Below are 26,499 nucleotides of genomic sequence, written 5' to 3'. Positions count from 1 at the left end.
AAAGTATTTTTTGTAGAAATATGTTCAGACTTGTGAGCTGCCTCTTCTACTCAGGGTTGTATTTTTAGAAGACTGGAACAACTACTGAATACGCTAAAATTGAACCAAAAGTACTGGGTATAGAAGCAACATTCCATAATGTATCCTTAACTGTGCTTGCAATGCTGAAAGGGCACTGTAGTAGTATAACCATGTGTAGAAATTTTATGTCCTTTATTCATAGTTTATAATCAGTTATAATGTTATTTGATAAGTAGTTTGAACTGTTAGCATTTTTTTAAATTGTACTTTATTTGTAACATGACTTGTTTTTAAAAAAAAAAACCTGATCAAATAAAATATGAATTATATCTGGGGTTGTGGACTATGTATGTTAATAGCAATTCTGATTGAATATCACCACCAGAATGGTGGCTGCAGAGATAATGGATGCATTGGTTGGAATCTACCAAAATTCCCTGGATTCTGGGGCGGTCCCAGGGGATTGGAAAACCGCAAATATAATGCCCTTATTTAAAAAAGAGGCAGACAAAAAGCAGGAAACTATAGACCAGTTAACCTAACATCTGTCATTGGGAAAATGCTGGAGTCCATTATTAAGGAAGCAGTAGCGGGAAATTTGGAAAAGCATAATTCAATCAAGCAGAGTCAGCATGGTTTTATGAAAGGGAAATCATGTTTGACAAATTTGCCAGAGTTCTTTGAGGATGTTACGAGCAGGATGGATAAAGGGGAACCAGTAGATATGGTGTATTTGGATTTCCAGAAGGCATTTGATAAGGTGCCACATAAAAGGTTACATGCACAAGATAAAAGTTCACGGTGTTGGGGATAATATGTTAGCATGGTTAGAGGATTGGCTAACTAACAGAAAACAGAAAGTCGGGATAAATGGGTCATTTTCCAGTTGGCAAATAGTGATTAGTGAGGTGCCGCAGGGATCAGTGCTGGGTCATCAACTATTTACAATCTATATTAATGAGTTGGATGAAGAGACCGATTGTAATGTAGCCAAGTTTGCTAATGATACAAAGATGGGTGGGAAAGCAAATTGTGAGGACACAAAAAAATCTGCAAATGGAGATAGGCAAGCTAAGTGACAGATGTATATAATGTGAGGTTATCCACTTTGGCAGAAAAAATAGAAAAGCAAATTACAATTTAAATGGAGAAAAATTGCAAAGTGTTGCAGTACAGAGGGACCTGGGGGTCCTTCTGTATGAAACACAGTTAGTATTTAGGTACAGCTAGTAATCAGGAAGGCAAATGGAATATTGGCCTTTATTGCAAGGGGGTAGAGTATAAAAGCAGAGAAGTCCTGCTACAACTGTACAGGGGATTGGTAAGGCCACACCTAGATTACTGCATACAGTTTTTAATAAAGGATAAACTTGCATTGGAGGCTGTTCAGAGAAGGTTCACTAGGTTGATTCCGGAGATGATGGTGTTGACTTATGAAGAAAGGTTGGGCCTATACTCATTGGAGTTCAGAAGAATGAGAGATGATCTTATTGAAACATATAAGATAATGAGGGGGCTCGACAAGGTGGATGCAGAGAGGATATTTCCACTCATAGGGGAATCTAAAACTAGGGGACATTGTTATGTATTTAACCCTTGGCAACCTGAATCACACCAGCACCAGAGGGCCTACCTGTTGGAGTCCCAAGATATCCCAGCATCCCTTGGGAGCACTGTATATAAGCAGGACTCCCACGCTGTACCTGCACTCTGGAGTCTAATTAAAGGAGCTAAGGTCACACTTACTCATTGCATACAGTACTCAGTTTCATCCTTTATTATGAGCATAATAATTGGCGACGAGGTAACTAACAATCGCACGAAAATGCAAAGAACTGTTGGTATCCTGGAGAAGTTCTCAGAAGGGGACGATTGGGAGGCCTTCCTGGAGACACTCGACCAATACTTCGTGGCCAATGAGCTGGAAGGGGACGAGAATGCTGCCAAACGAAGGGCAATCCTCCTTACCATCTGTGGGGCAACAACCTATGGCCTCATGAAGAATCTTCTAGCTCCGGTAAAACAAACAACCAAATCCTATGAAGAATTGTGTACGCTGGTCCGGGAGCACCTAAATCCGAAGGAAAGCGTTTTGATGGTGAGGTATCAGTTCTACACGTGTCAGCGGTTAGAGGGCCAGGAAAATGGTGAGCTATGTCATCGAACTAAGGCGCCTCGCAAGACAGTGTGAGTTTGAGGGATTCCTAGAACAAATGCTCAGACTTTTTTGTACTGGGCATTGGCCATGAGGTAATCCTTCACAAACAATTGACTGTTGAAACATTGAATCTGAGCAAAGCTATAACGATAGCCCAGGTATTTATGTCCACCAACGATAACACCAAACAAATTTCACAGCATAAAGAGGTTTCGGCTAGTACTGTGCACAAAGTAATGTCGTTTTCGAGCAGAAATATACATGGCAGAATGTACACGCCGGCTGCTGCTGCCCGACCTCAGATGACACAGAGTCCGCCATCAATCATTAATGCGAGGCAGTTAACACCCTGTTGGCATTGTGGAGGTGATCATCGGTCGCATCAATGCCGTTTCAAGCACTATGCATACAATGGCTGCAGAACAAATGGGACACCTCCAGCGAATGTGCAGGCGAGCTGCAAACGCTGCAAACCACCACAGAGGAAGATCGATCCATGGTGGATCAGGCTGAACTAGAGACTCAAACCGAGGAGGCAGAAGTGTACGGGGTACACACCTTCACCACAAAATGTCCACCGATAATGTTAAAAGTTGAACTGAATGGAATTCTAGTATCCATGGAACTGGACATGGGTGCGAGTCAGTCCATAATGAGTAAAAAGGCCTTCGACAGGCTGTAGTGCAACAAGGCACACAGGCCCAAGCTCAGCCCCATTCACACCAAGTTAAGAACTTACACCAAAGAACTGATCCCTGTAATTGGCAGTGCAGAAGTCAAAGTCTCCTATGATGGAGCAGTGCACGAACTCCCACTATGGATTGTGCCAGGGGATGGCCCCACACTGTTCGGCAAAAGCTGGCTGGGAAAAATCTGCTGGAACTTGGACGACATCCGAGCACTTTTGTCCGTCGACGACACCTCATGTGCCCAGGTTCTGAGCAGATTTCCATTGTTGTTCGAGCCAGGCATTGGAAGTTTCTCGGGGGCGAAAGTGCAGATCCAATTGGTTCCCAGTACACGACCCATCCACCACGAGGCATGGGCGGTACCGTATATGATGCGAGAGAAAGTGGAAATTGAGCTGGACAGGCTGCAGCGAGAGGGCATTATCGCACCGGTGGAATTCAACGAGTGGACCAGTCTGATTGTCCCAGTACTCAAAGGTGATGGTACGGTCAGAATTTGTGGGGACTATTAAGTTAACGATTAACCGTTTTTCGCTACAGGACCAGTACCCGCTACCCAAGGCAGCCAAACTATTTGTGACCTTGGCTGGAGGAAAGATGTTCACCAAGTTGGACCTGACCTCGACCTACATGACACAGGAGCTGGAGGAATCTTCGAAAGGCCTCACCTGCATCAACATGCACAAAGGTCTCTTCATCTATAACAAATGCCCGTTCGGCCGTGGCAATTTTCCAACGGAACATGGAGCGCCTGCTAAAGTCAGTTCCACGCACCGTGGTTTTCCAGGACGACATACTGGTCACAGGTCGGGACACCATCGAACACTTGAAGAATTTTTATTTTAAAGTTGAATTTTCAGTGGTTTAAAAAGCAACGGGCAAAAGCACCGACGGAGGGGAGCATTAAGTCATTGCTGAGCCAGACAATTACTGACAGATTCAGCAGTTTATTATTGTAATGTATTTAACCCTTTGTAACCTGCATGACACCTGACCACCAGAGGGCTCACCTGTTGGAGTCCCGAGGGATCCCAGCATCCCTTGGGAGCACAGAATATTAGCAGGCCACCCACGACGTACCTGCACTCTGGAGTCTTATTAAAGGAGCTAAGGTCACACTTGCTCATTGTACACAGTACTGTTTCATCCTTTATTATGAGTGAACCCATTGGCAATGAGGTAACGAACAACCACGTGAAAATGCAAAGAACAGTCGGTATCCTGGAAAAGTTCTCAGAAGGGGACGATTGGGAGGCCTTCGTGGAGAGACTCGACCGACGAGCTGGGAGGGGACGAGAGCGCTTCCAAACGAAAGGCGATCCTCCTAACTCTGTGGGGCAACAACCTATTGGCGCATGAAGAATCTCCTAGCCCCGGCAAAACCGACAGAGAAATCCTACGAAGAATTGTGTACGCAGTTCCGGGAGCGCCTAAATCCTAAGGAAAGCGGTTTGATGGCGAGATATCGGTTCTACACATGTCAACGATCGGAAGGCCAGGAAGTGGTGAGCTATGTTGCCAAACTAAGGCACCTCGCAGGACATTGTAAGTTTGAGGGATTCCTTGAACAAATGCTCAGAGACTTGTTTGTACTGGGCATTTGGACATGAGACAATCCTTCGCAAACTGCTGACTGTAGAAACTCCGAATCTAAGTAAAGCCATAACAATAGCCCAGGCATTTATGTCCACCAGCAAGAACACCAAACAGATTTCGCAGAGTAAAAACGTTTCGGCCAGTATTGTGCATAAAGAAACTTCGGTCTTGAGCAGAAATGTACATGGCAGAATGTACACGCCGGCTGCTGTGGCCCAACCTCAATTGACCCAGAGTCCGCCATCAATCATTAAGTTAACACCTTGTTGGCGCTGCGGAGGTGATCATTGTACCCATTAATGCTGCTTTAAGCACGATGCGTGCAATGGTTGCAGAACAATGGGACACCTCCAACGAATGTGCAGGTGAGCTGCAAACCCTGCAAACCACCACGTTGCAGAGGAAGATCGATCCACTGTGGATCAGGCTGAATTGGAGACTCGTACGGAGGAGGCAGAAGTGTACAGGGTACACACATTCACTACGAAATGTCCACCAATAATGTTGAAAGTTGAACTGAACGGTATTCCAGTATCTATGGAACTGGACACGGGGGCAAGTCAGTCCATAATGAGTATAAAAGCTTTCGACAGGCTGTGGGGCAAAAAGGCACACAGACCCAAGCTCAGCTCCATTCACGGCAAACTAAGGACTTACACCAAGGAAGTAATCCCTGTAATTGGCAGTGCAGAAGTCAAAGTCTCCTATAATGTAGCAGTACACGAACTCCCGCTGTGTATTGTGCCAGGGGATGTCCCAACATTGTTTGGCAGAAGCTGGCTGGGAAAAATCTGCTGGAACTGGGACAACATCCAAGCGCTTTCGTCCGTTGACAATGCCTCATATACTCAGGTTCTGAGCAAGTTCCCATCGTTGTTCGAGCCAGGCATTAGAAGCTTCTCGGGGCCGAAAGTACAGATCCATTTGGTTCCCGGTACACGACCCATCCACCACAACGCACGGGCGGTACCGTACATGATGCGTGAAAAAGTGGAAATTAAGCTGGACAGGCTGCAATGTGAAGGCATCATCACGCCGGTGGAATTCAATGACTAGGCCAGTCCGATTGTCCCACTCCTTAATGAGGCGGCACGGTTAGAATTTGCGGGGACAATAAAGTAACGATTAACCGTTTTTCGTTGCAGGACCAGTACCCGCTACCCAAGGCAGACGACCTATTTGAGATCCTGGCTGGAGGGAAGACCTTCACCAAGCTGGACCTGACCTCGGCCTACATGACGCAGGAGCTGGAGGAGTCTTCGAAAGGCCTCACCTGCATCAACACGCACAAAGGTCAGTTTATCTACAACCAGTGCCGTTCGGGATTCGGTCGGCAGTGGCAATCTTCCAATGGAACATGGAGGTTCCTTGCACAGTGGTTTTCCAGGACGACATATTGGTTACAGGTCGGGACACCATGGAGCACTTGAAGAATCTGGAAGAGGTTCTTAGTCAGTTGGATCGCGTGGACTCAGGTTGAAACGCTCGAAGTGTGTTTTCCTGGTACAGGACGTCGAGTTCTTGGGAAGAAGAATCGCAGCAGACGGCATCAGACCCACCAACGCCAAGACGGAGGCCATCAAGAATGCACCGCAATCACAGAACGTGACAGAGCTGCAGTCGTTCATGGGACTCCTAAACTATTTCAGTACTTTCCTACCTGGGTTAAGCATCTTGCTTGAATCCCAACATGCGCTACTGCGCAAGGGAGATGACTGGGTATGGGGGAATTCACAAGAGGCTGCCTTTAAGAAAGCCAGAAATCTGTTGTGTTCAAACAAACTGCTTGTCCTGTATAACCCGTATAAACATAGAAACATAGAAAATAGGTGCAGGAGTAGGCCATTCAGCCCTTCGAGCCTGCACCACCATTCAATAAGATCATGGGTGATCATTCCCTCAGTACCCCTTTCCTGCTTTCTCTCCAGACCCCTTGATCCCCTTAGCCGTAAGGGCCATATCTAACTCCCTCTTGAATATATCCAATGAACTGGCATCAATAACTCTCTGCAGCAGGGAATTCCACAGGTTAACAACTCTCTGAGTGAAGAAGTTTCTTCTCATCTCAGTACTAAATGGCCTACCACTTATCCAAAGACAATGTCCCCTGGTTTTGGACTTCCCCAACATCGGGAACATTCTTCCCGCATCTAACCTGTCCAGTCCCATCAGAATCTTATACGTTTCTATGAGATCCCCTCTCATCCTTCTAAACTCCAGTGAATAAAGACCCAGCTGATCCAATCTCTCCTCATATGACAGTCCAGCTATCCCTGGAATCAGTTTGGCGAACCTTCGCTGCACTCCCTCAATAGCATGAACGTCTTTCCTCAGATTAGGAGACCAAAACTGGACACAATATTCCAGGTGAGGCCTCACTAAGGCCCTGTACAACTGCAGTAAGACCTCCCTGCTCCTATACTCAAATCCCCTAGCGATGAAGGCCAACACACCATTTGCCGCCTTCACCGCCTGCTGTACCTGCATGCCCACTTTCAGTAACTGATGAATCATGACACTCAGGTCTCGTTGCACCTCCCCTTTTCCTAATCTGCTGCCATCCAGATAATATTCTGCCTTCGTGTTTTTGCCCCCAAAATGGATAACCTCACATTTATCCACATTATACTGCATCTACCATGCATTTGCCCACTCACCTAACCTGTCCAAGTCACCCTGCAGCCTCTTAGCGTCCTCCTCACAGCTCACAACGCCACCCAGTTTAGTGTCATTACAGATTAGAGATATTATACTCAATTCCTTCATCTAAATCGTTAATGTACATTGTAAAGTGCTGGGGTACCAGCACTGAGCCCTGCGGCACTCCACTGGTCACTGCCTGCCATTCTGAAAAGAATCCGTCTATCCCGACTCTGCTTCCTGTCTGCCAACCAGTTCTCTATCCACGTCAGTATATTACCCCCAATACCATGTGCTTTGATTGTGCACATCAATCTCTTGTATGGGACCTTGTCAAAAGCCTTTTGAAAGTCCAAATACACCACATCCACTGGTTCTCCCTTGTCCACTCTACTAGTTACATCCTCAAAAACTTCCAGAAGTTTCGTCAAGCATGATTTCCCTTTCATAAATCCATGCTAACTTGGTCCGATCCTGTCACTGCTTTCCAAATGCGCTGCTATTTCATCCTTAATGATTGATTCCAACATTTTCCCCACTACTGATGTCAGGCTAACCGGTCTATAATTACCCGTTTTCTCTTTCACTCCTTTTTTAAAAAGTGGTGTTACATTAACTACCCTCCAGTCCATAGGAACTGATCCAGAGTCAATAGACTGTTGGAAAATGATCACCAATGCATCCACTATTTCTAGGACTACTTCCTTAAGTACTCTGGGATGCAGACTATCAGGCCCCGGGGATTTATCGGCCTTCAATCCCATCAATTTCCCGAACACAATTTCCCGCCTAATAAGGATATCCTTCAGTACCTCCTTCTCACTTGATCTACTGTCCCCTAGTACAATCGGAAGGTTATTTGTGTCTTCCTTTGTGAAGACAGAACCAAAGTATTTGTTCAATTGGTCTGCCATTTCTTTATTCCCCATTATAAATTCACCTGAATCCGACTGCAAGGGACCTAAGTTTGTCTTCAGTAATCTTTTTCTCTTCACATATTTATAGAAGCTTTTGCAATCAGTTTTTATGTTCCCTGCAAGCTTCCTCTCGTACTCTATTTTCCCCCTCTTAATTAAACCCTTAGTCTTCCTCTGTTGAATTCTAAATTTCTCCCAGTCCTCAGGTTTGTTGCTTTTTCTAGCCAAATTATATACCTCTTGCTTGGCTTTAACACTATCCTTAATTTCCCTTGTTAGCCATGGTTGAGTCACCTTCTCCATTTTATTTTTTACTCCAGACAGGGATGTGCAATTGCTGAAGTTCATCCATGTGATCTTTAAATGTTTGCCATTACTTATCCACCGTCAACCCTTTAAGTATCCTTTGCCAGTCTATTCTAGCCAATTCACACCTCATACCGTCGAAGTTACCTTTCCTTAAGTTCAGGACCCTAGTTTCAGAATTAACTGTGTCACTCTCCATCTTAATAAAGAATTCCACCATATTATGGTCACTCTTCCCAAGGTGCCTCGCACAACAAGATTGCTAATTAATCCCTTCTTATTACACATCATCCAGTCTAGGATGGCCAGCTCTCTAGTTGGTTCCTCGACATATTGGTCTAGGAAACCATCCCTTATACACTCCAGCAAATCCTCCTCCACCGCATTGCTACCAGTTTGGTTTGCCCAATCAATATGTAGATTAAAGTCGCCCATGATAACTACTGTACCTTTATTGCACACATCCCTTATTTCTTGTTTGATGCTGTCCCCAACCTCACTACTACTGTTTGGTGGTCTGTACACAACTCCCACTAGCATTTTCTGCCCTTTGGAATTCCGCAGCTCCACCCATACTGATTCCACATCATCCAGGCTAATGTCCCTCCTTACAATTGCATTAATTTCCTCTTTAACCAGCAACGCCACCCTGCCTCCTTTTCCTTTCTGTCTATCCTTCCTAAATGCTGAATACCCTTGATGTTGAGTTCCCAGCCTTGGTCAATCTGGAGTCATGTCTCCGTGATGCCAATGACATCATACCCGTTAACTGCTGTCTGGGCAGTTAATTCGTACACCTTATTCCAAATACTCCTCGCATTTACGCACAGAGCTTTCAGGCTTGTCTTTCTAACACACTTTGCCCCTTTAGAATTTTGGTGCAATGTGGCCCTTTTTGCTTTTTGCCTTGGGTTTCTCCACTTTTACTATTCTCTTTTCTATCTTTTGCTTCTGATTCCATTTTATTTCCCTCTGTCTCCCTGCATAGGTTCCCATCCCCCTGCCATATTAGTTTAACTCCTCCCCAACAGCACTAGCAAACACTCCCCTAGGACATTGGTTCCGATCCTGCCCAGGTGCAGACTGTCCGGTTTGTCCTGGTCCTACCTCACCCAGAACCGGTTCCAATGTCCCAGGAATTTGAATCCCTCCCTTCTGCATCACTGCTCAAGCCACGTATTCATCTGAGCTATCCTGCGATTCCTACACTGACTAACATGTGGCACCAGTAACAATCCTGAGATTACTACCTTTGAGGTCCTACTTTTTATTTTAACTCCTAGCTCCTTAAATTCATCTCGTAGGACCGCATCCCGTTTTTTTACCTATATCACTGGTACCTATATGTACCACAACAACTGGCTGTTCACCCTCCCTTTTCAGAATGTCCTGCACCCGCTCCGAGACATCCTTGACCCTTGCACCAGGGAGGCTACATACCATCATGGAGTCTCGGTTGTGGCCGCAGAAACGCCTATCTATTTCCCTTACAATTGAATCCCCTATCACTATCGCTTTCCCACTCTTTTTCCTGCCCTCCTGTGCAGCAGAGCCAGCCACGATGCCGTGAACTTGGCTGCTACTGCTCCCCCCTGATGAGTCATCCCCCTCAACAGTACCCAAAGTGGTGCATCTGTTTTGCAAAGGGTGACCGCAGGGGACCCCTGCACTACCTTCCTTGCACTGCTCTTCCTGTTGGTCTTACATTCCTTATCTGGCTGTGGACCCTTTACCTGTGGTAACACCAACTCACTAAATGTGCTAGTCACGTCATTCTCAGCATCGTGCACGCTTCAGAGTGAATCCACCCGCAGCTCCAGTTCCGCAATGCGGTCCGTCAGGAGCTGGAGGCGGATACACTTCCCGCATATGTAGTCATCAGGGACACTGGAAGTGTCCCTGACTTCCCACATAGTACAGGAGGACCATAACACGTGTTTGAGCTCTCCTGCCATGACTTAACTCTTAGATTAACTTAAATTGGCAACAGCAATGCTAAAGGTTACTTACTGATATCGAAAAGAAAATGAAAAACTACTCACCAATCACCAGCCAATCACTTACCCACTTGGCTGTGACGTCACCTTTCGATTTCTTTCTGCTATTTTGCCTTCTCTCCCTACTGCAGCTGCACAAGCACGTCTCCCCGAACTCCCAAGCCTCAGCGACGCGTTGGGCCTTTTATAGGCCTCTCCTCCACGCACCTCCCGAGTCTCCATGAACTCCCGAGCCTCAGTGATGCCTTGAGCCTTTTATAATCCGCTCCTTCACGCACCTCCCGAGTCTCCACGAACTCCCCAACCTCAGCGATACGTTGGGCCTTTTATAGGCCGCTCCTCCACGCACCTCCCGAGTCTCCACAAACCATTAGTGCTAGCTTGCGATGCGTCATCATACGGGGTCGGGTGTGTGTTACAACAGGCTAATGAATCGGGGATTTTGCAACTGGTTGCTTATGCGTTCAGGAGTTTGTCCAAGGCCGAAAGGGCCTACAGCATGATTGAAAAAGAGGCTCTGGCGTGCGTTTACGGGGTAAAAAAAATGCACCAATAGTTATTTGGCCTCAAGTTTGAGCTTGAAACTGACCACAAGCCGTTCATATCACTGTTCTCTGAGACCAATGCCTCTGCCTGCATCCAAAGATGAGCACTCACACTGTCGGCATACAACTATGCAATCCGCCACAGACCAGGCACAGAGAACTGCGCAGATGCTCTCAGTCGGCTGCCATTGCCCACCACCGGGGTGGAAATGGCACAGCCAGCGGACTTGCACATAGTCATGGAGGCATTCGAAAAGTCCCTCGTTACGGCTCGTCAGATCACGACCTGGACCAGCCAGGGTCCTTTACTATCCTTGGTTAAAAAAAACTGTGTCCTCCATGGGAGCTGGTCATGGGTCCCAGTGGAGATGCAGGAGGCGATTAAACCGTTACATAGACACAAAGATGAGTTGTCCCTGCAGGTGGACTGTCTACTGTGGGGCAATCGCGTGGTCTTGCCCAAGAAAGGCAGAGATACGTTCATATGTGAACTGCACAGCACCCACCCAGGCATGGTAATGACGAAAGCCAGAGCCAGATCCCATGTGTGGTAGCCTGGCATTGACTCAGATTTAGAGTCATGCATGCGTCAGTGCAACACTTGCTCTCAGTTGAGCAATGCATCCAGAGAGGCACCGCTAAGTTTGTGGTCGTGGCACTCCAAACCGTGGTCGAGGATCCATGTAGACTATACGGGCCCATTTCTAGGCAAAATGTTTTTGGTTGTCATGGACGCTTACTCAAAATGGATTGAATGTGCAATTATGTCAGTAAGCACGTCCACGGCCACTATTGAAAGCCTACAAACCATGTTTGCCATTCACGGCTTGCCTGATGTCCTAGTCAGCGACAATGGGCCGTGCTTCACTAGTGCTGAATTCAAGGAATTCATGACCCGCAACGGGATCAAACACGTCACATCTGCTCCGTCCAAGCCCGCATCCAACGGCCAGGCAGAACGGGCAGTTCAAACCATCAAGCAAAGCTTGAAATGTGTGTCGGAAGGCTCCCTGCAGACCCGACTGTCCCGAGTGCTGCTCAACTATTGCACCAGACCCCATTCCCTCACCGAGGTTCCCCCAGCCAAGCTGCTCATGAAAAGGGCGCTAAAAACAAGGCTCTCTCTTGTCCACCCTGATCTCCATGATCACATGGAGGGCAAGCGGCATCAACAAAGTGTGTACCATGACCGCGCAAATTTGTCACGTGATATTGAGATCAATGATCCTGTGTTTGTGCTCAATTATGGACATGGTCCCTAATGGATTGCTGGCACGGTCATAACCATAGAGGGGAGTAGGGTGTTTCAGGTCAAATTGGCCAATGGGCAAACGCACAGAAAACATTTGGACCAAATCAAATTGCCGTTCACCAATAGCTACGAACAACCCGAAGAGGACACCACCAACTTTGACCCTCCAACACACACACAAGTGGCAACTGACATCATAGTTGACCACAATGCTGAACTCATCATCACCAGCAGCCTGGCAAGGACGGCTGCCCAACAGCCCAGTGAAGAACTGACCAACTCACCCGCACCCGCATTTGTACCGAGACGATCGACAAGGGAGCGTAAAGCCTCAGATTGTCTCACCTTGTAAATAAGTGTACTGTTGACTTCACGGGGGAGTGATGTAATGCATTTAACCCTTTGTAACCTACATGACACCTGACCACCAAAGGGCCCACCTGTTGGAGTCCCAACGGATCTCAGCATCCCTTGGGAGCACAGTATATAAGCAGGCCACCCACGAGGTACCTGCACTCTGGAGTCTTATTAAAAGGAGCTAAGGTCACACTTGCTCATTGTACACAGTACTCAGTTTCATCCTTTATTATGAGTGTACCAATTATCATATTAGATGGCCATCAAATATTCACGCCCATTGTGATGAGGATTACTCTATTCCTGTGTGCAAGGCTTGAAATGCCTGCTAAGAATATTCTCTTGAAAGAGGAGTCGTCAGTTTGATTGACAGAGCTGCTTGAAAATCCCAACATTGGGAAGGGATCAGAGACATCTTCCAAGGGTTAAAATTGACAAGGCAAAAACCTGTATTCAGGATGTTTTTGACCAAAGGATTGCAATTTTCAAGGTAATGTCCTTAGCCTAGAGCTGGAAGTTAAATACAGGCAGTCAGTTTTTGTAGTTAGAAGTTGTCTAGAAACAGGTAGCGCCAAAAGCAAGTCATTCGGCTCATGAAATGGACAGGACATGTGGTTTATTATTTTTTTCCTAATTTTCAAAGTGAGATTGAATGAAGTATATGAAATTTGCTTTGTTACTCTGTATGTTCATTTGTTCTCTAAATAAATCAGCGTAACGATTCGTACCGGGCCTCATTTCACTGTTTCTCAGTCTGCCATCAGAAAGATTAAAGAAACACATGAGGGCATGTGTAAAAGAGATGGTATCCAGTTCTGATCATAAAGGGGTCTTATTGTCCTGGGTTATGCTGTTGTATAATTTTTATGCAGGGCAATATGGATACAAGCTTGAATGGAAGGCACTTGGAGCCATTGTGGGAGTGACGAGCACTGGTGTACTCAAGAATATCTATGGCAGACATTTTAACATTGGTGACAGTGGGAGGATGCTGACTTACACTGGTGACTGCGGTAAATCAAAACATTTAAAATTTAAAACTGAATGGAACAGAAACAGTGATACTGTAAAATTTTGGCCAGATCAAACATAAGGAGAAATTGATTAGATGTGGAAGATAAAGTAAGGGGGAATTTTAACCCCCTAGGATGGGTGGAGGGTTAAAAATAAAAAGGAAAACCAGACTCCAAACCGCCCACGTCTGGTTTTAATGGAACTGACCCTCCCCCTGATCCAAACCCTGAATGCTCCCCAATTCATGCAGTCCAATCCCCAAAGGCCCGAATCTCTTCCAAAATCCTATCAATCCAGACCCCGATCTCTCCCCAAACCCCACCCTTAATCCAGACCCCAATCTCTCCCCGACCCAATCCGCAAAGATCCTAACACTCTCCGTCCCACCAGAGATTCAAACACCGAAAACCCCAATCGCATCCCGGCTGTTTTCCCACCAAATAAGCAGCCAGCCTGTCAAGCTGGCTCAATCTCGGGCGGGGATCTGGTTTAAAAAAAAATGTAAACAGGTCATACCCTTAAATTCGGCAGGACCTGCGGGAAACCTGTACTTCCTGGTTTCCCGTAGTGTGAAATTCTAGGTAATAACGAAATCTATAAGTAGCATATTCAAAAGAAGGTGGGCAATAAAGGATGGATTGTGTGGCGAGTGAGGTTGGATAACTGTTCGTTTTGCTCAATTGATTTCTGGGAGGGCAAGGAAACACCTGCAGAACCCTTCCTTAAGAGCTAAAATCAGTGAATGAATAAAGTCCATGTTGGAGCATGGTTGCTGGACATTGAACTTGATGGCCTTTCCTTGTTCTGTAATGTATTCTTCTATAGGTTTCAAGCACTATAGACACTTATGGTGCCATTAGCATCAGCTACATTCTACTATCACCATGGTTGATGCATCAAAATATAGGGTTAGAAAACTGCCACCACATCCCCCCCCCCCTTCACCCCCAAGGACATTTGGGTCCCAAGAGTAGTCAATAGAGGTGCAGGAAATATAGGGCTGCTTCATGTTTTTCCTCCACCATACCCAACATGGGCCAGCAACATGCGAGTATAAATATGCAAAAAAAAGTCCAATAAAAAACTCGTGAGCTAAAGAACTGATGGTGGGTGGCAGAGCGCAGGAGATTCAGCAACTAGCCAGAAATCATGATGTGCGTGGATTCTTTAGCACAGTCAAGACCATCTATGGCCTTAGGACCTATCCCACTGAGAACTAAAGAAGGGAGAGGTACTCATCAAGGACAGGGAGACAGTCAGTGCCCAATGGAAGGAGCACATCGAAGATCTCCTTTACCAAGACCCTGTTTTTGAAGTGAGTGTCCTTGACTCCATCCCACAGCATGCTACCCTGACCCTAACCCTACCCACCACTATCTCGACACAATTCCAGCCCGGCATGAGGTTAAAAAGGCCACCCAACAGCTGAAAGGCAACAAGGCTTCCGGAGCAGATGGAATTCCTGTTGAAGTACTAAAGTATAGTGGAGAAGTACTCTTGGCGTGAATCCATGACCTCATCTCTGTCATCTGGAAGGAGGAGGGCATGCCAAGGGATTTCAGAGTCATCGTAATCGTGACTAGCTTCAAGAAAGGAAGCAGGTCCGATTGCGGTAATTACAGAGGAGTTTCTCTGCTGTCTGCCACAGGGAAAATTATCACAAGAATCCTCCTCAATCGTCTCCTCCCAGTGGCTGAAGAACTCCTCCCAGAGTTGCAATGTGGATTCCGCCCACTAAGAGGCACAACAAACATGATTTTCACTGCACGACAAATTCAAGAAAAATGTAGGGAGCAGCATCAACCTCTGTACATGGCCTTTTTTGACCTCACAAAGGCCTTCGACTCTGTCAACCGAGAGGGATTATGGAGTGTCTTTCTCAAAGTCGGCCGTCCTCAAAAATTTGTCACCATCCTCAGCCTGCTTCATGATGACATGCAAACTGTGATCCTTACCAACGGATTCTCCACAGACACATTACAAATGCAAACCAGGATCAAGCAAGGCCGTGTCATTGCACCAGTGCTCTTCTCAATCTTTCTCGCTGCAATACTTTATCTCACCTTGAACAAGCTCCCCGCTGGAGTGGAGCTAACCTACAGGATGAACGGGAAAATGTTCAATCTCCGTCGCCTCCAGTCCAGAATCAAGGTTGTTCCAATTACAGTAACGCTTGCATTTGTGCACACTCTGAAGCCGAACTGCAAACTATCATTGACACCTTCACTAAAGTGTACAAGAGACTGGGCCTTGCATTAAACATCCGTAAGACAATGGTTCTCTACCAACCTGCCCCTGCCGCTCAGACCTGCTGCCCAATTATCAAGATCCATGACGAGACCTTGGACAATATGGACCACTTTCCATACCTTGGGAGCCTTCTGTTGGCGAGGGCAATTGTCGATGATGAAATCCAACATCGCTTTCAGTGTGCCAGTGCAGCCTTCGGTCGCCTGAGGAACAGGGTGTTTGAAGACCAAGATCTCAAACCCAGCACCAAGCTCATGGTCTACAGAGCAGCAGTGATACCTGCCCTCCTATATGCTTCAGAGACATGGACAACATACAGTAGACACCTCAAAGCACTGGAGAAGTACCACCAACACTGACTCCACAAAATCCTGCAAATCCATTGGCAGGATAGGTGTACCAACGTCGGTATTCTCTCTCAGGCCAACATCCCCAGCATCGAGGCATTGATCACGCTCAATCCGCTCCGATAAACGGGCCAAATTGTCCGTGTGCCTGATACAAGACTCCCGAAATAGGCACTCTACTCCGAGCTCCGTCATGGCAAGCAAGTCCCAGGAGGGCAGAGAAAACACTTCAAGGATGCCCTCAAAGCCTCCTTGAAAAAATGGATCATCTCCACCGACTCTTGGGAATCCCTGGCCCAAGACCACTCAAAGTAGAGGAGAAGTGTTCGAAAGGCGCCGAACACTTTTGAATTTCTTTGTCGGGAGCATGCGGAAGCCAAGTACAAACAGCGGAAGGAGCGTATGACAAATCAAGCACTCTACAAACCCGGCTCTTCAACCACCACCTGCCCCACCTGTGACAGAGTCTGTAGATCCTGCATAGGACTCATTAGTCACCTGTGGAAGCAAGTCATCCTCGACTTCGTAGGACTGCCTAAGAAGAGTATAAATATGCAAAAAATGCTTCCATATTTGCCTACATTATGAGTTGCTGCACTTCGAAGTAATTGATTCTGCAAAGTGCTTTGCAACATTTCTGAGAAATGTACTATGTGCTATAGAAATGCAAATCTTAATTTTCTTTCTTAAACTTAAGAAGGATAAAGTGCAATCTAAGAGGTTACAAGTCTCCACTGAACACTGATCTGCTGATGCTTTTCTTTATGGAAATAAATGTCTTGTTCTGGACAGACAGCTGTGGAAGAAATAGGTTCCCCCATGTGCCACAAGGCACAGGCGACTAACTAACTAACATGCTGGCATCTTAGGTGAGTCAGGAAGTGGAGGTGTCCCATTGTTCCACAGCCCTTGCAAACGTATCCTTTGAAGTGGCATGAATGGGATTGATGATCACCCCGCAGCGCCAACAAGGTGTTAATTGCCTTGCATTCATCACACTTGATGGCAGACTCTGAGACATCTGCGGACGTGCAGCTGCAGGCATGTGGGGCCTGCCCTGTACGTTGCAATTTGAAAACAACAAATCGTTTGTTCACAGTACTTGTAGCAGCACTCGTGTGCTGAGAGATTTGCTTAGTATTGTCACTGGTGGCAATGAAGGCTGTACTCAAGGTTGGGGTCTCTAGAGTCAAAAGTTTGTGAAGTATCACTTCATGGCCAATGCCAAGTATGAAGAAGTCTCTGAGCATGTGCTCCAAATGTCCTTCAAATTCTCAATGTCCTGCAAGGCGTCTCAGCTCGGCGACATAGCTCGGCACTTTCTGTCCTTCAGACCTTTTGCAGGTGTAGAACCGGTACCTCGCCATCAGAACGCTTTCCTTCGGGTTCAGATGCTCCCGGACCAGTGTGCACAAATCATCGTACGATTTCTCTGTGGATTTCGCTGGAGCAAGCAGATTTTTCATGAGGCCATATGTTGGTGTCCTGCAGACGGTGAGGAGAATCGCCCTTCGTTTGGCAGCGTTCGCTTCTTCTTCCAGCTCGTTAGCCATGAAGTATTGGTCGAGTCGCTCCACGAAGGTTTCCCAATCATCTCCCTCTGAAAATTTCTCCAGGATGCCCACTGTTCTCTGCATCGTTGGGTTCGTTATCTGTATCTCGTTGCCAGTTGTTATGTATGAATAAGGAGTCTGACTAGATACTGTGAGCTCAAAATAAAGTGTGAACGTAGTCTTTTATTGCAGGTCTCCAGAGTGCCTCTCTAGCCTGTGAGGCCTCCTTAAGTACCTGTGCTCCCAAGGGATTGTGAGATCCCTTGGGACTCCAGGGGTTGAGCCCTCTGGTGGCTACACAAGGTATATACAGGTTTACATATATAACACCCTCCTCTTCCAAGCTCCAATGACAACCTGTGTCCAAGCATATTGATTTCAAAGTTCTCAGCCTTGTTCATCTTTGATTTTGCATCTCTATCTTGGTTTCATATCTTCGAAATTTCTTTCTATCTATTATGTCCCTGTATGAAGTCTCCACTGCTCTGACACTGGACTAATTTAAGCCATGTAGCACCCATTATTTTGGCACTATGCAGCCAAATAAGACTTGAAAATGAGCTCCAAGATGCATCACTTCCGACGGGATGTATGCAGGATTTCAGCTTGCTTGCACACAAATGCCTAATGACCGCTGGCAGCATGCAGAGCAGCGAGATAATGATGCGAATCAGTGTACAATGCTGATTTGAAGCCTTCACTGCCATTTTGGAACTCCACACTCCAGCCAACTGCATCCTCGAGCAACGCTTCTGTTGCCTGGATTGCTCTGGAGGCACCCTGAGTACTCAGCTAAGTGGGTATCAAGACTTGTGGTAGAATGCTGCATGCTGTACAACCTGGCCATTGTGAGGGAACAGCCCATGCCAACACCTATTAGGTGAGCAGCTGAAGAGCAGGAGTACAAAGAGGAAGAGGAGGAGGAGGAGGAGGTGCAACAGGAAGTGGAGGAACTGGAAGAGAAAGTGAGGCTACAATGTAGTCAGCTCCTTTTTACCAGGTTATTAGATTATTCACGAGCGATACCAGTAACCTGAACAAAACCTCCCATTCACCAACTGTTCCACACTCCATACCTTTCCTCTATCACTGACCATCACATTGTCCTCTTTCCGATAACACAAAAATAAAAAACACCAGAAAATGCACATTCAAATCCAATTTTATAAATTCACATTAAATAATGCATACAAAATTAAACTAATCACCCTTGTGCATTCCCTTAGTACCTAACTTCCTTGTGCCTTTGCCTCTCCTAGTGCTCCTATGAGGTGTTTCCCCAGTGACTGTGGCATAGGTGGTGGAAGGCTGCAGACCTTCAATTGAAGAGACTGCAGATGGCCTTTGGGCCTAGAGGGCCTGTCTTCAGACTGCATCATTTTGGCCTGGGCTGCAGCAATCTGGGCTGGTTGGTTGACAGGCAACAGTAAGGGCAGTGGCAGAGTGGGTGCAGGAATGCTGTCATTGAGAGAGGACAACAGGTTTGTGCTCCATGGTGCTACTGCCACTCTCCCGGGTGGCGCCTCAGCAATACTGCTGATTTATTCGAGAACAGATTGTTGGACTGCCTTGACACGCTGGAAGCCCCTGTGAACAGTGGTATCCAGAGTCATGATGGCAACAGTCTGGGCTTGCAAGGCAGTAGTCTGAGATTTTACCGCAGCACTCAGACCTTTGATGGAACCTTTTTGTGCTGCAATAGAAACTGTTTGAGCTGCAATGGAAGCTGTGACATTAGCCATCAGACGTTGCATCAAGTGTGCTGATGGAGGTGACCACCCATTCTGTGTCAGAAAGGATGGGTGCTGTTATGTATGTAAACCTATAATTACCATGTCTAACTACAAGAGGGCTTATCCCCTGGAGTCCCCAGGGATCCCACAATCCCTTGGGAGCACCTATATATAAGGAGGCCTCACAGGCTGGAGAGTCACTGTGAGATCTGGAATAAAGGACTACGGTCACACTTACTTTGAGCTTGCAGTATCTAGTCTGACTCGTTATCCAAGACATAATAACTGGCGACAAGATACAGATGACGATCCCAAATGCAACAATGCAGAAAACTGTGGGCAGCCTGGAGAAATTTTCGGAGGGAGATGATTGGAAACCTTCGTGGAGCGACTTGACCAATACTTCGTGGCCAACAAGTTGGAAGGAGAAGGGAACGCTGCCAAACGAAGGGCGATCCTCCTCACCGTTTGCAGGGCACCAATGTATGGCCTCGTGAAAAACCCGCTCACTCCAGCAAAACCCACGGACAAGTTGTACGATGAGTTGTGCACACTGATCCGAGAGCATCTGAACCCGAAGGAAGCGTTCTGATGGCGAGATATTGGTTCTACACGTACAAGAGGTCTGAAGGCCGGGAAGTGGCGAGGTACGTCGTCGAGCTAAGGTGTCTTGCAGGACATTGTGAATTTGAAGGACACTTGGAGCATATGCTCAGGGACTTCTTTGTACTTGGCATTGGCCATGAAGTAATACTTCACAAACTTTTGACTCTAGAGACCCCAACCTTGAGTAAAGCCATAGCGATAGCCCAGGCGTTTATCTCCACCAGTGATAATACTAAACAAATTTCCCAGCACACTCGTGCTGCTGCAAGTACTGTGAACAAAGTAATGCTGTTTTCGAATCAAAATGTACATGGCAGGACTTACACGCCTGTAGTTGCAAGTTTGCTGATGACTCAGAGTCCGCCATCAAGGGTGGTGAATACAAGGCAATTAACACCTTGTTGGCGCTGCGGGGCTGATCATCAATTCCATTCATGCCACATCAAAGGATACGTTTGCAAGGGCTGTGGAACAATGGGTCATCTCCAACGTATATGCAGGCGAGCTGCAAACCCTGCTAATCCTGTAAACCACCTTGTTGCAGAGGAGGACAGATCCACGGTGGATCATGATGAACCAGAGTCTCAGACCGAGGAGGCAGAGGTATATGGGATGCACACATTTACCACAAAGTATCCCCTGATAATGCTGAAGGTTGAATTAAATGGACTCCTGCTGTCCATGGAGCTGGACACGGGCGCAATCCGGTACATAATGAGTAAAAAGACTTTTGATAAGTTGTGGTGCAACAAGACTTCAGGGCCAGTCCTGACTCCCATTCGTACCAAACTTAGAATGTACACAAAGGAACTGATTCCCGTAATTGGCAGTATTACTGTAAAGGTCTCCTACGATGGAGCGGTGCACAATTTACCACTCTGGGTGGTACCAGGCGATGGCCTCATGCTGTTCGGCAGGAGCTGGCTGGGTAAGATACGCTGGAACTGGGACGACGTCCGAGCGCTTTTGCCCGTCGACAACACTTCATATGCCCAGGTCCGAAGCAAGTTCCCCTCGCTGTCCGAACCAGGCATCGGAAAGTTCCAAGGAGCAAAAGTGCAGATCCATTTGATTCCGGGGCGCGACCCATCCATCACAAGGCGAGAGCGTACCTTACATGATGAGAGAGAAGGTGGAGATCAAGCTGGACAGGTTGCAACGAGAGGGCATCATTTCTCCAATCGAATTCAATGAGTGGGCCAATCCGATTGTTCCAGTCCTCAAGGGAAACGGCACCATCAGAATCTGTGGTGATTACAAAATAACTATCAATCGTTTCTCACTGCAGGATCAATACCCGCTAACAAAGGCAGACAACCTATTTGCGATGCTGGTGGGAGTGAAAATGTTCATGAAGCTGGACTTGACCTCAGCCTACATGACGCAGGAGCTGGAGGAGTCTTCAAAGGGCCTCACCTGCATCAACACGCACAAGGGACTGCTCATCTACAACAGATGCCCGTTTGGAATTCGGTTGGCTGCAGCGATCTTCCAGAGAAACATGGAACTCGGTCCTGCGCACCGTGGTCTTCCAGGACAACATCTTGTGGGGGCTTAATTGTATGGGGCTCAGGCTAAAATGCTCGAAGTGCATTTTCCTGGTGCCTGAAGTGTAGTTCCTGGGGAGAAGAATCATGGCGGACGGCATCAGGCCCACCGATTCGAAGATGGAGCTAATCAAAAACACACCAAGACCAAAGAATGTGACGGAGCTGCGGTCGTTTCTAGGACTCCTGAACTATTTTGGTAACTTCTTACCAGGTCTTAGCACGTTGTTAAACCCCTGCACTCTTTACTGCATAAAGGAGATGAATGGGTATGGGGTAAAAGCCAAGAAAATGCCTTTGAGAAAGCTAGGAAGCTGTTATGTTCAAACAAATTACTTTTGTTGTACGATCCATGTAAACATTTGGTACTAGCATGTGATGCGTCGTCGTACAGGTTCGGGTGTGTATTGCAACAAGTTAATGAATTTGGGAATTTGGTTGCTTATGCATCCAGAAGTCTAACTAAGGTCGACAGTATGATCAAAAAAGAAGCGTTAGCGTGTGTTTACGGGGTAAAGAAAATGCATCAATATCTGTTTGGGCTCATATTTGAATTGGAAACCGACCATAAGCCGCTTATATCCCTCTTTTCTGAAAATAAGGGGATAAATACGAATGCATCGGCCTGCATCCAGAGATGGGCGCTCCCGTTTTTTTAAAAAAAATTTCGTAGCCAATCTTTCCAATTCTTTGTCAGATCACAAACGCCAGAGGTCACCTTGCACACATCAAGGATCACCCTGCGCTAATGCTCTTAGCCAAAAGGCCGAGAAGCGCTCCCGTTTTATTTTTTTTAATTTTTTAAAAAATTCGTAGCCAATCTTTCCAATTCTTTGTCAAATCACAAACGCCAGAGGTCACCTTGCACACATCAAGGATCACTCTGCGCCAATGCTCTTAGCCAAAAGACCGAGAGCCACTGCACTGTTCCTGGAAGTACTGCAATACCAGGTTCGTGCCATGGAGGTGGATGGGTCAGCAACCCCACACACCTCCGTGGAGATGGATGGGTCAATCCACCCCACCCACCTCCTATTTCCAAAAAGCATAGGAGAACCACCTTCCTGATCCAGGGAGAACCACTTTGGGGTCATAGTTACTCCCCTGTCAGGTCAGTTACGCATGATCTTAGCCAAAAGGCCGAGAAGCGCTCCCGTTTTTTTTTTAAATTAAATTTGTAGCCAATCTTTCCAATTCTTTGTCAAATCACAAACGCCAGAGGTCACCTTGCACACATCAAGGATCACTCTGCGTCAATGCTCTTAGCCAAAAGGCCAAGAGCCACTGCACCGTTCCTGGAAGTACTGCAATACCAGGTTCGTGCCATGGAGGTGGATGGGTCAGCAACCCCACCCACCTCCGTGGAGGTGGATGGGTCAATCCACCCCACCCACCTCCGAGAAGCGCTCCCGTTTTTTTTTTTAAATTCGTAGCCAATCTTTCCAATTCTTTGTCAAATCACAAACGCCAGAGGTCACCTTGCACACATCAAGGATCACTCTGCGCCAATGCTCTTAGCCAAAAGGCCAAGAGCCACTGCACCGTTCCTGGAAGTACTGCAATACCAGGTTCGTGCCATGGAGGTGGATGGGTCAGCAACCCCACCCACCTCCGTGGAGGTGGATGGGTCAAGCCACCCCACCCCACCCCCGTTTTTTTTTTTTTTTTTTAAATTCGTAGCCAATCGTTCCAATTCTTTGTCAAATCACAAACGCCAGAGGTCACCTTGCACATGCCAAGGATCACTCTGCGCCAATGCTCTTAGCCAAAAGGCCTAGAGCCACTGCACCGTTCCTGGAAGTACTGCAATACCAGGTTCGTGCCATGGAGGTGGATGGGTCAGGTCCTCCACACACCTCCGTGGAGGTGGATGGGTCAAACCTCCCCACCCCACCCCCGTTTTTTTTTTTTTTTTAAATTCGTAGCCAATCGTTCCAATTCTTTGTCAAATCACAAACGCCAGAGGTCACCTTGCACATGCCAAGGATCACTCTGCGCCAATGCTCTTAGCCAAAAGGCCTAGAGCCACTGCACCGTTCCTGGAAGTACTGCAATACCAGGTTCGTGCCATGGAGGTGGATGGGTCAGGTCCCCCACACACCTCCGTGGAGGTGGATGGGTCAAACCTCCACACCCACCTCCTGTTTCCAAAAATGCAAGCATATACCTTCCTGACCAGGGAGAAACCACCCGGTGGTCATGGTGGCTGGTCAGAAACGGTACTACACTTGATCTTAGCCAAAAGGCCACCCCACCCCCGTTTTTTTTTTTTTTTTTTTTTTTTTTTTTTAATTTATTTTTTAATAAATTCGTAGCCAATCGTTTCCAATTCTTTGTCAAGTCACAAACGCCAGAGGTCACCCTGCACCAGTCAAGGATCACTCTGCGCCAATGCTCTTAGCCAAAAGGCCTAGAGCCACTGCACCGTTCCTGGAAGTACTGCAATACCACCCCACCCCCGTTGTCCGCATACAACTAGGCCATCCACCACAGGTCAGGCACAGAAAGCTGTGCCGATGCTCTCAGTAGGCTACCATTGCCCACCATCAGGGTGGAGATGGCACAACCTGAAGATTCTAGTTATGATAATGGAAGCATTCGAGAGTGAGCAATCACCTGTTACCGCCTGACAGATGAGAACCTGGATGAGCCAGGACCCCTTCCTGTCCTTAGTAAAAAAAACTGTGTGCTCCACGGGAGTTGTTCTAGTGTCCCGTTAGAGATGCAGGAAGAAATAAAGCCGTACCAGCAGCGCAAAAATCAAATGTCTATACAGGCAGACTGCCTTCTATGGGGTAATCGGATAGTTGTGCCAAAAGAGGGCAGGGGCACTTTCATTAGTGATCTTCACAGTACCCACCCAGGCATTGTAATGATGAAAGCGATAACCAGATCTCACGTGTGGTGGCCCGGTATCGATGCAGATTTAGAGTCCTGCGTGCACAAATGTAATACATGTTCACAGTTAAGCAATGCACCCAGGAGGTGCCACTAAGCTTATGGTCTTGGGCCTCCAAACCATGGTCTAGGGTTCATGTCGACTATGCAGCCCCATTCTTGGGAAAAATATTTTTAGTGGTTGTAGATGCGTACTCCAAGTGGATTGAATGTGAGATAATGTCGGTAAGCACGTCTGCTGCCACCATTGAAAGCCTATGCACGGCCTGCCTGATGTCCCTGTAAGTGACAATGGGCCGTGCTTTACCAGTGCTGAATTCAAGGAATTCGTGACCCGCAATGAGGTCAAACCTGTCTGCCCAGTTTAAACCAGCGTCCAACAGTCAGGCAAAATGAGCAGTTCAAATAATCAAGCAGAGCTTGAAAAGGGTAACTGAAGGCTCATTGCAAGACTCGCTTATGCGGAGTCCTGTTTAGTTACCGCACAAGACCCCACTCGCTCACCGGGATTCCTCCCGCTGAACTGCTCATGAAAAGGGCACTTAAGACAAAGCTCTTGTTAGTCCACCCTGATCTACATGAACAGAATACATATCATGATCGTGCAAATGTGTCACGCGAAGTTGAAGTAAATGATCTTGTATTTGTGTTGAACTATGGACAAGATCCCAAGTGGATTGCTGGCACTGTTTTGGCCAAAGAGGGGAGTAGGGTGTTTGTGGTCAAACTCGCAAATGGACTCACCTGCATTAAACACTTGGACCAAACCAAACTCAGATTTACGGACTATCCAGAACAACCCACAATAGACTCTACCTTTTTCGACCCTCCAACACACACACAAGTGGCAACCGACCCAGCGGTTGACCACGAAGCAGAACCCATCACCCACAGCAGCCAGCAAGACTCACCACCCCCAGCAGTCCAGCAAGGCCAGCTGCACAGCAGCCCAGCGAAGGCCCAACAAACAACTCACCAAAACTAGCATTTGTACCGAGATGATCAACCAGGGAAAGGAAGGCCCCAGATCGACTCACATTGTAAATTGTTACACTATTGACTTTGGGGAGGGGAAGTATTGTTATGTATGTAAACCTGTAATTACATGTCTCACCACCAGAGGGCTTATCCCCTGGAGTCCCAAGGGATCCCACAATTCCTTGGAAGCACCTGTATATAAGGAGGCCTCACAGGCTGGAGAGGCACTCTGAGGTCTGTAATAAAGGACTATGGTCACACTTACTTTGAGCTTGCAGTATCTAGTCTGACTCTTTATCCAAGACATAACGGTTCCAAACTCCACACAAAACCCTGTGCCAAGTTGGAGCTGGACTCCTCCATGTTCCTTGACTTTGAGCACAGACTTTCTGGCTAGCTTTCCAGTGACCAAGCATTTGGTTGTGTACACCCATCAGCCAACTTTTGTAGCCTGGGCCATATGACTCCTCTGCAGCAGAGCTGGTGTTCCGTCCTCCAGCAAGCTGGCATCTACGCTATCCTTTCCTCCTGCGCTAGCTCCTGCGCACTTGTGCCTGATGTCTCACCATGTGTTGATCCCTCCTCTGTCCTATCCTCTAAAATACACGCAGTTTCAGTCTCTGAGCTGGTGGCTACAAGTGTAAGGTCAACTGATGTCTCTTCATCTTCACTGTCTTCATCTTCCTTCTCTGGCTGGGAAGGTTCCAGTGCTTGGAAATCTGAAATGTTAAATGGACAATGGTTGTGTTATGGTGAGGAGAGGAGAAAGTAAGAAGTACACGCTTACACTATCAGCAGCTTGTGAATCAGAAGTGATTGTGGGATGAGGGAGAAGTGGAGAGAAGGAGGATTAGATATGCAGATACCCTCATCATTGATCCCTTCAAAAGAACATAAGAAATAGATGCAGGAGTAGCCCATTCACCCTTTCAAGCTTGCTCCACCCTTTAAGAAAATCATGGCTGATCTAACTTCACTCCACCATCGGGCATTATCCCCAAATCCCTTGATTACCTCACTATCCAATATTCTATCGATCTCTATCTTGAATATACTCAAAGGCTGAGCATCCACTGTCCCCTGTGGTAGAGAATT

General features: G+C 47.0%; 2 pseudogenes; both read right to left on the bottom strand.

Moving 5' to 3' along the window:
* Window positions 1-22,442: 22,442 nt before the first annotated feature.
* On the bottom strand, window positions 22,443-22,680 carry LOC139275391 (U2 spliceosomal RNA; annotated as a pseudogene).
* An 871-nt stretch (window positions 22,681-23,551) lies between these two features.
* On the bottom strand, window positions 23,552-23,783 carry LOC139275399 (U2 spliceosomal RNA; annotated as a pseudogene).
* Between the last annotated feature and the right edge of the window lie 2,716 nt (window positions 23,784-26,499).

Source organism: Pristiophorus japonicus, chromosome 10 (genome assembly GCF_044704955.1).
Source record: "Pristiophorus japonicus isolate sPriJap1 chromosome 10, sPriJap1.hap1, whole genome shotgun sequence".
In the NCBI taxonomy this organism is placed as follows: Eukaryota; Metazoa; Chordata; class Chondrichthyes; family Pristiophoridae; genus Pristiophorus; species Pristiophorus japonicus.
Note: the sequence above shows the minus strand (reverse complement) of the source record. Positions and strands in the feature narration are given on the sequence as shown.